Here is an 8,933-nt window from a genome sequence, read left to right as displayed (position 1 = left end):
TTTTTTTTTCTCAGAAATTTCAGTTAAAGATTGAAATCTCTGCTGCCAAGATGCTCCTACATCGGTCATGGAAGAGGGAAGTCAAACTTTATCTTTCATTGGGGCAGTTGGATTTTTCACGCACTTTAAAAATATTTATCAAAACTTTTTCTATTCCATTTTTGTTTACAGCAGTGCTATATGTTGATATTATATGCTGTTATTGACTTATTGGTATTAGAACAGTAAGCCCCCCCAAAAAGTCGAAACACAGGATTAGTGAAATTATGCAGCAGTGCTTGAAGAAAATAATTACTGTTATTTCACTGTATTAATGTGCTACTGTAGTTCTATGTAGGCTGCTGTTGTCTTATCTGCATACAGAGACAGAAAACCACACACACACACAGACTCCGGACGTAATACATTATACATCATGGTCTGAACGGGTTATAACACTGTGATGCAATTTTAGTGTTTCTAGCGGCACCAAACCGTGCTAAGGATATGCTACTGAATCCATTTTTCAGAGAATAGCTTTGAACACATCCTTACAGTACACAAGGAGAAAACATGTCGGGACTACAGCTACTGCAGATGCTGCCTGGTTTTCAACCTCTATGGCATTGCCTTCCAATTTCAATTCTAATTAAGCACGAGTTTATCGATTCCATAAATCAGGCCGTCAAACACTCTCCTGACAGAACCCAGCGGACATTTATGTATCTCCAGCAGACAGAGATCAGTATCAGTAATAAGAAATAGGTGGGATGTAGCTGGGGTGAACCATCGCTGACAGTTTGACGGATTATTGTGTTACTACGCGCCCCCCTCCCCCCAGCAATCCGGCTACATAGATAAAGACACAGTCTGAAAGAGACACAAAAAACAGGGATGGCACTAGAAGGGGGCAACAAATGTGATTGCCCCCAATCCATTGGGCTACAGCAGTGTTTCTCAATGGGGGTTCGCATACCCTTAGGGGTACAGGACATAGAGTACTGCAGGGGGTATGTGAGATTTTTACAAAAAGCTAATTAAAAAATCTTTTATCCATTATTCTGAAAATAATTATACATAAATGAACGATCTCAAGGATGATTCTAAACCTTGAGCAAAGCATGTTTTTTTCCCCATCTCGGAATGCTGTGTGGACTAGCATACATTCTCACTCCCATCGCGTAAAAAAGGATGCTCGGTCAGATGCCTTTGGCGTTGTTATTGACGCTAAAAGTCCCCTTTAGTGTCATATCTAAACGCGCTTGGTGGGACTATCGGCGTCACTTTTCATGCAATTAGGTTAAGGAAAAGATTGTGAACGGGACACAAAGTCCTGTGTTGTTTGACCAATCCACCGCCCCAACCAGCTTTCCAATGCGAAATTCAGGCTTTCATACTGGTCATCTATTTATACTATTAATACTACGTCATCTTCATGTCTGCGTAGTTGCTCCTCTGCATGGTGCGTTCTACGCACACGCTAAAGGGTGCTTTTTGCGTCGTATCTGTATTTACGAGTTCAAGTGAGAACGAGTTTGGACTGGCCGGACCCTCCTCCCAGCGCTGTGGAGATAGGTCTGGCAATGAGGGACTACTTCCTTACCAAACAAAGAAGGCTTTTCACTTTACTATGTCACATAAACCCCTTGTGTGCAAACCTTTACCAATAAAAAATTAAGTCTCTGATTCATTGATACCTCACACAAGACTACCATTCCCAATAAGAGAACTAATGTTGGCCAACTATGACTCATTACTTATTCAATAAACGCATTTCCATTGCTACTTTTTTGCATTTTTCCATCAAAAGAGTTCATTTTCAAGAGACTATGAAACATTTTAGCAGCCCTGGAGATTAACTAGCTTCTGTCATTTCCATTTGATTTGTAAAGGGGCCAGAAGAAAAAAAGATGGTAACAGAGTAGATCCCTACACCTTCCCTCCTCCCTCTCTCTTCTCTATCTTCTGTCTTCTCCGGTTGGGACAAAGCATTCTGAGTGAAGGGTAGCTCTGGAGTAAACTCCACACATCTGGTTTTAATATCTCCCTTTTGGGGTCTATCTGCCCTCTGTTGTCATTTGACCAAGATTGATTGCAGCTTCAGGCCGCAGTGCAGCAGAGGACTAACACACACACACACACACCCACAACACACACACCCACCACACACACAAAGGTCTTTGGCCCACATTTTCTTGTCACCTAAGGTTCACGTCTCTTTGCTAAATGCTCATTAGACTGACAGGCACAAGTGAAGACCGTAAGAGGCTGATGAACAAAAACACAAAACATGACTATGTTTATGTGGAGTTCATGTCACTTTGACTTTAAAGGAATACGCATCCGTTTGTTGAAACAGGGCTTATCACGTCTACCCTAGCTGTAGAAATGTGGGCCAATGCATGTTTTGTCTCAGTGCATGCACTGTTTTAGTCTGGTGCCACGCTGGTTAGCTTAGCCTAGTGAATGGAATCCTATTTTGCAGTTTAGCATGTTGTGAGTAAAAGTAAGCCAACAAAAAGAGCAACAACCTAATTACTCTTCTGGATAGCAATATCCAATTTCTTCTGAACACACCACCACATAAACCAGCTCGCCCTGGGGGCAAAGCTGGACGCAGGTGCATTTGCTATTTAATGACATGGGCGCAGGATGGGAAATTGACAACTGCGTTGGTCTTAAAATGGCAAAGACACTTGCTGGTTTTTTCGAGCGTGGTGCGCCGGTGCAAGATAGGGCCCAATGTGTTTTTGTACAGATTAAACAAGTGAAATGAATGTGATGATCACTGATCTTAAAAGGTTAGGTGACCACAGTGACTGAACTATTCATCGGCTAAGATAGGTTTTACATGTTTAAGTATTTAAGTACATGTTTAGTTAAAGTGTGAAGTTCTAAAAGTGACACTTAAAGTAGTCTTCAGAATTTTAGAGGGTTTTCTTGGTAATTACCAAAAAGCGTACCATATACCTTATTTCACCTATTTCCACCTCAGGCTGGATACAACCAGGCACAATGGACACTGCCCCGAGGCCACTAACATCCACACAACCAATGCTTTTTTTTCAACTTTGTGCTGATTGTTACTTTATTCATCCTACTGCAAGTGTAAGGATAAACCGGGTGTGGTTAATAGGGGCCCTGCAGCTCACTGTTGCCTCCTAGCAGGTTAATCTGACCCTGTTGCACCTGCATACACTACCTCCTGAATCTCAATGAGATGTGGGAAAGTGGGTTGCAATTAAAGACAAAATCCAAAGATGAACTCAAGAGTGTCAGTAACATAGCAGACACCTAACTCAACTTGATTTTTCTTCTTGTAAAAGAAACTTGGAGAAAAGTGGACTAAAAAAACTACCCCACCTATAACTGGACCCAGGACAAACAAAATAACCACCAGTTTTACATACATTTAGTATTGAAAGCATGTCAGATCATGTTATTATTCAGCAAAACGTCTGAAAAAGGTCATATCCTGGCTGACATTTCATTTCTATCCATTTAGGAAGTACATTAAAGAGGTTGTTATGTGAATGTAGTGAAGCGGATACAGGGCTGTCTGCGTATAGCGGCCACTTAAGTCATTATCTTGCATTGCCAACTTGATTGTGACATTGCCTGATCTCCACAGTGCTGTTATTAAGTCTGGCTACACACCACATACAGTCTAGGTTAGAAGAAACAAAACCCTCTGGGTTGTTTGCATTTATCTAAACCAATCACAATCGTCTTGGCCTGCAATAAAGTCTGGACGCAGAGACAGTCGCTTTGCAAAAGAGCCTCAAACTTGTTTTGGTGCTTTTGCACCCTGCAAAAGAAAACACCGCATTGTTTGTATTAAATAAAGTTAACAGTTACACATACAGTAATGTGGGCTATTGTATTGTCTGGATACAGTTAGATAGGAAATGCTGTAAACGATACCACATCCTTTGTATATGTCGGGTATGGGCAGGCATGGGCCCAAATGCAGACGGTAGAGACGAGGCAGCGTAAAGGTTTTTGATGTTTATTTAATCAAAACAGCTACAATCAAAGGTGTACTGAAGCAGGAAGGTAAAAAAAATCTGGTCAAAGGAACGTCCAAATACAAGACTCAGAATCCAAAAGACTATTATTTCCCATTTTGTTGGGATCATGTCTGTCTATCTATCTATGAAATACCAAAACACTAGGAATCAAACTTCAAAGAAACAGACGCACATTAACGCAGGAAGGGACACCTAATGCAACAAACAAAGACAACAGACAAAGAAAGCACTAAGACTAAATACACAAGGTAACGAGAGTAGTAGTCTTGTATTGCAACATCTTCCTTTACAGTGCTGTCTAGCTGCTTAGCCATGCAACAGAAAACTCAGATTGGACAGATCTAGGAGCAGTTACCACAGTCCTCATAAATCCACTGGAGTTTAAAATGCCAACACAACGGAAGCCAGAGGCAAGAATATCTTATATATATATATATAGCCCAAATGATTGAAATCCAGCAGAATTAACATTGGGAACGAGCAGTCCGAAGTGGGACATTGTGGTATAGACTACAAGCGTATCACGAGCAACAGGTGACGAGAGGTGATGAACACTCAGGGCGGGACAGACAATCACGAAGGCAGGAAAACACACAGGCAGAAAGTCAAAGACATGACACAGGACGACGCTACAAAGTAAACAGGAAACTGAAGCATGAAAACATACACAAGGATGGACTAGGTAAACAAAAAGAGAGCACAGGAGAACATGGGTAAAACAGAACCGTAACAAATCACAGGAAACAGTAACCAACAGGAAAGAATTGCCAAAATAAAACAGAAAAAAACAACAACCATGACAGTAAATCTTTACAATCTTTCATCGAAAGAACCACACAGGCTTGCCTGGTAATTCATTTAATTTAAAACTTTAAGTTTTAATTCTTGATTCTTGAATTTTAATTTCCATTGTCTTAAGTGAATGATGTGTGATATGTCCTCTTTGTTTGCGCATGAGACTCTCTGCAACAAAATCTACGTCAGGTACAAATGAGTAACTTTTTTTTAAATGCTTTTTCTCAAACTTGCCATTTTCACCGTTAGCTTGCTAGCTTAAAGTTTGTTGTGTTTTCCCTAAAAACAAATGCAGTTTTACCACGCAACTCCCAGCATCAGACAATTATCCTGGAAATGTACTTCGTTTGCTCCAGATTACATTAAGTATGCTCTCATGCGTTTTACCTGGTACTCCAGTTTTTACCTGGTCCTCCTGCCCCAGCACTTACAGACCTTCCACTGCGTTTAGTTATCAAAGGAATAAATTGATGTGTCTATGTGGTCAGAATCAAAGGATGACAGTGGATATCAAACCTGTGGTGAGAATAAATATCAACTGGTGATTGCCTGGCTGTAATTACATGATATCCTGTGGTTAAATATTGTACAAACAAAATGCCCCAAAAAACACACTTGGCCGGTGGACCGATGAAACATAATTCTAAAGTGAAACCAGCATGTTTTTCACATGTTAGGCAGTTCTTGGACTTTGTTTTATCTGGGCGTTAAAGTTCACATCCTGATAACAGAGATTTCTTAATGCAGGGTCAGCAACCTTTTATTATCAAAAGAGCATTTTTTGGCCACACATACTGATTTGAGCCTTATAATGAAGTAAATTAAATGTAATTAGCCTATTAACATCAGTCATAGGTCTAAATGAGCATTGATTACATTATTAGGATGATTTTTGTTGCCATTTTTCCAGCAATGTCTCTGCAAAAAGAGGCTTATCTTTAATTTTCTCACCGTCTGTGAATGCCTTTCCTTGCCTTTCTATCAACTAGCAGCAGCAGCGGAGTTTTGGAGATTTGATCCAACTCTTAAAAGTAAATTTGCTCTGCTCTTCTCTGCAGCAGCTACAAAATTGCTCTCTTCCTCTCATTCCTAGTTGGGTAATTTTCAGCAAATGCAGTGTGCTTTTTCTGAAAGTCTTTCAATTTAAAACTTTTGTCGTTTGTTATTTCTCCGCCACGGATCAAGCATAGCGGTAAGCCAGCAGAATTGATGGTAAAGAGAATGAATCCATCCCCGCCTTTTAAATTCAAGACTTTTTTGGGGGATTTGGAATTTGTAGCTTAGTTTATTGAAACTCAAGGACGTATCGATGTTTGCAAATAAGAAGAAGTGCCGCTGTACGTAGGCTATGACGTACACTTAGTTGACTGAAATGTTAGCCCAGGTGAAGAATGGAATATTCACTCTAGGTCTTTACCAGTAATATATTAAATTGAAATATCCACTATTCATTTCAATATACCTCTTTTTAAGCCACTTGAGAGGGGCTGAAGAGCAACATGTGTTTCTAGCGCTGCAGATTGCCCAGCCTCTGGGTCAGGATTGTCAAACTCAATTCACTGGAAAATGAGAATACATCAAGGGCCAGACATGTCAAAAGTCAAATTCTTAGCTGGATTTGAGTTTTTTGAGTTTGGCACATGCTCAGGTGATGCTGGAGGACATGACATTGCCATCCAGAGAACTATTTCTCTGATGTGTTAGGAGGCATTAGAGTGGCCAAGTATGACTTTAGTTTTATTACACTGATTGGTTTTTTCTCGCTGGATTGATAGGTATAACGCGGTATCATAAGCAGGCTTCGGAGGCTGTAAGGTGGGATGTGACGAGAGAAACCCTGATCCAAACCTCTGAATTACCTACTTCTGAGCACCAGTGTGAGATGCTAAAATAGTGTTTTTTATCCTGTCTGCTCCATCGACACTTGACGAGGTGATCACATCACTTGCATGACAACCAGAAGTGTTCCTTCTCACCAAATGTATTTTCATCCGGAGTAGTTTCACCCGGAACTGATTTCAGAGATTGAAAGATAACGATACAGATACTTTTTTTCCATTTAAAAAAGCAATTCGTTAAGCATGTGTAGAGCCAACATATTTTCACATGTAACACATGTGACTTTGAATTAAGTGTGTTTTACAAGGCTTGAATTACTGTTTTTTTACAGGGAGTCTGGTGGGGTTAGCGAAAAAACTTGGCGGATGTTTTTATGTTTAAAAAAAGAAGAAGAAATTAAGCTACTTAGAAATCCTTTCCATAATGTTATCAGACACTTTGAATATTAATCTGAGCCTGTCAATGGCAAAACAACACTTTTAAGGTAATACAAGCTGGACAATAGCCCAATCAACTTACTTGTAGCTTTTTTTGTTGCTGCTGACTCAAGCAATCTTTTAAGCAATCAATTTTAAAGATTGTTGTTCCCATCAGGTACTTAAACATAGCCCTTGCAGCGCATCATTCACTGCATGCACACAAGTAAGCTTTCTTAAAAAAGGTGGCGGGTGTGTTTAACTCTCTGGTGATTTACAGATCTCTTACTTGGTTGATGGATCGAGTGATGGGCATTCCCTCATTTTATTTTTCAGTAACTATTCACCCACCTCCGGTCAATGAATTGGTCGGTCTCTGACCGCTGTACGCTTGTCTTTGGCTGTTGGCGTTCGAAGACGGTCTTTTTGGCCTTATTTATTGGCTACTTGGCAGTTGTTTAGGATTCTGCTGCGTTTATCACCATATCTTAACGTTAATCAAAATTATTTGTTTCTTTACCAACTTTGGCCTACTTTTAAGCCGCCTTGTTTGGGACGCTTACCGTGTCTACTTGATACAGTGTTTTAACCCAAACCACAATCTTTTTTCTAATCTAACTAGTCGTTTTGGTACCTAAACTTAACTGTCGTCACTGCATGAGGCTCACTTTTGGTCTGCTAATCTCACTGGCTGACTCAACAGCCGCTTAACGACTTGTTGCCCCACGGTGACTGGTACCTGGCCCAAGTAATCTTTTCTTCGCCAAATTTAAATGCAATGACTTAAATTGATATAACTTACAAACTCCGCTGTTCTTATCAACCATTCGCATATGACTACGAAAGAAAGCAATGCAATTTGTATGTATTCCACGTATTTATTGCTATATGCATACATGACTGCTGTTGTATAAGAACGCTGTGACTGTGTAGGGGAGGTTGGGTGAATGACTGAGTAGAAAACACTGCACATTTAAGCGGAAGAACAAGTTTGCTTTCTGAACATGCAACTTTCCACCAGGGCATGTGCATGTGTTCAATCTCAACAATCATATCTCAAAGAACCAAGCAGGCTTGCCTTGTTGCACCATCCAAATTTTCTTCAATACTTGCCATTTCAGAGTGTACTTTCTGCTCTGATGTTCTGGGGAATTTTTCCCGAATCGACCAGAGTTTAGAAGAAAGAAAGCAATCAGGGACATCCAGCGAAACATCCGGCGACACAGGAATATCCAATAAATGAATCCACTACATTTACATTGCTACTTGGTTTTAGGCAGAGGTTTAGCCAAGAGCGATCTCCAGTGTTTTTAGCTCAAATAGAAGAACTAATCTCTGTTTAACTAACACACCCAATCCGCATATGTCATCAACATTCGGTAACTGGGCTGCACACACCGGGTAAACATGGGCAGCATGTTGTCCTCCCATTGCTGGTAGTTGTCAGGTAACGTTAGTAGCTTAGTCTCAGACAAGGCTATGCCATGACCCAATCAGGCGGCAAAACATTGCCGTCGGTGTTGCCTCCGTTTGCGGTCGTTGAAATCCTGCAGATTCCACACCAAAACCAGAGGTTTTCAAATATCTATAGTTAGGGTCTCTAAAACGCCACAGCATTGGGACTGCAAGATGTAAACATAGCAAAAGATTTTAAACCAATACGTTGCAATGTAAAGGTAGCCTCAGGCTTCATTAATCCAACTATTCTTAGTAATCAGGGCGCATAGCAAAAGTAAGCCTACAAAATGAATGATGTCTCAGAATACCACCTTACGAGAGATTGACTCTCTATATTCTGTTTTTTTTGTCATTTGTTTTACAGAACAATCCCAATATCACGTGAATTTTAATCTCTCCTACAAAGATCTCATGC

General features: G+C 40.4%; 1 long non-coding RNA gene across 1 annotated transcript in view; it reads right to left on the bottom strand.

Annotated features, from left to right (window-relative positions):
* Positions 1 to 318: 318 nt before the first annotated feature.
* The window catches only part of LOC116707241 (uncharacterized), a 15,327-nt gene continuing 6,712 nt past the window's right edge, over positions 319 to 8,933 (bottom strand). Inside the window, exons 2-3 of the long non-coding RNA XR_004336440.1 lie at positions 4,076 to 4,090; positions 319 to 329 (exon numbers count right to left, since the gene is read on the bottom strand). This is a non-coding gene — a long non-coding RNA (uncharacterized LOC116707241). The remainder of the gene's footprint in view (positions 330 to 4,075; positions 4,091 to 8,933) is intronic.

This window comes from Etheostoma spectabile, chromosome 19 (genome assembly GCF_008692095.1).
Source record: "Etheostoma spectabile isolate EspeVRDwgs_2016 chromosome 19, UIUC_Espe_1.0, whole genome shotgun sequence".
Classification (NCBI taxonomy): domain Eukaryota; kingdom Metazoa; phylum Chordata; class Actinopteri; order Perciformes; family Percidae; genus Etheostoma; species Etheostoma spectabile.
Note: the sequence above shows the minus strand (reverse complement) of the source record. Positions and strands in the feature narration are given on the sequence as shown.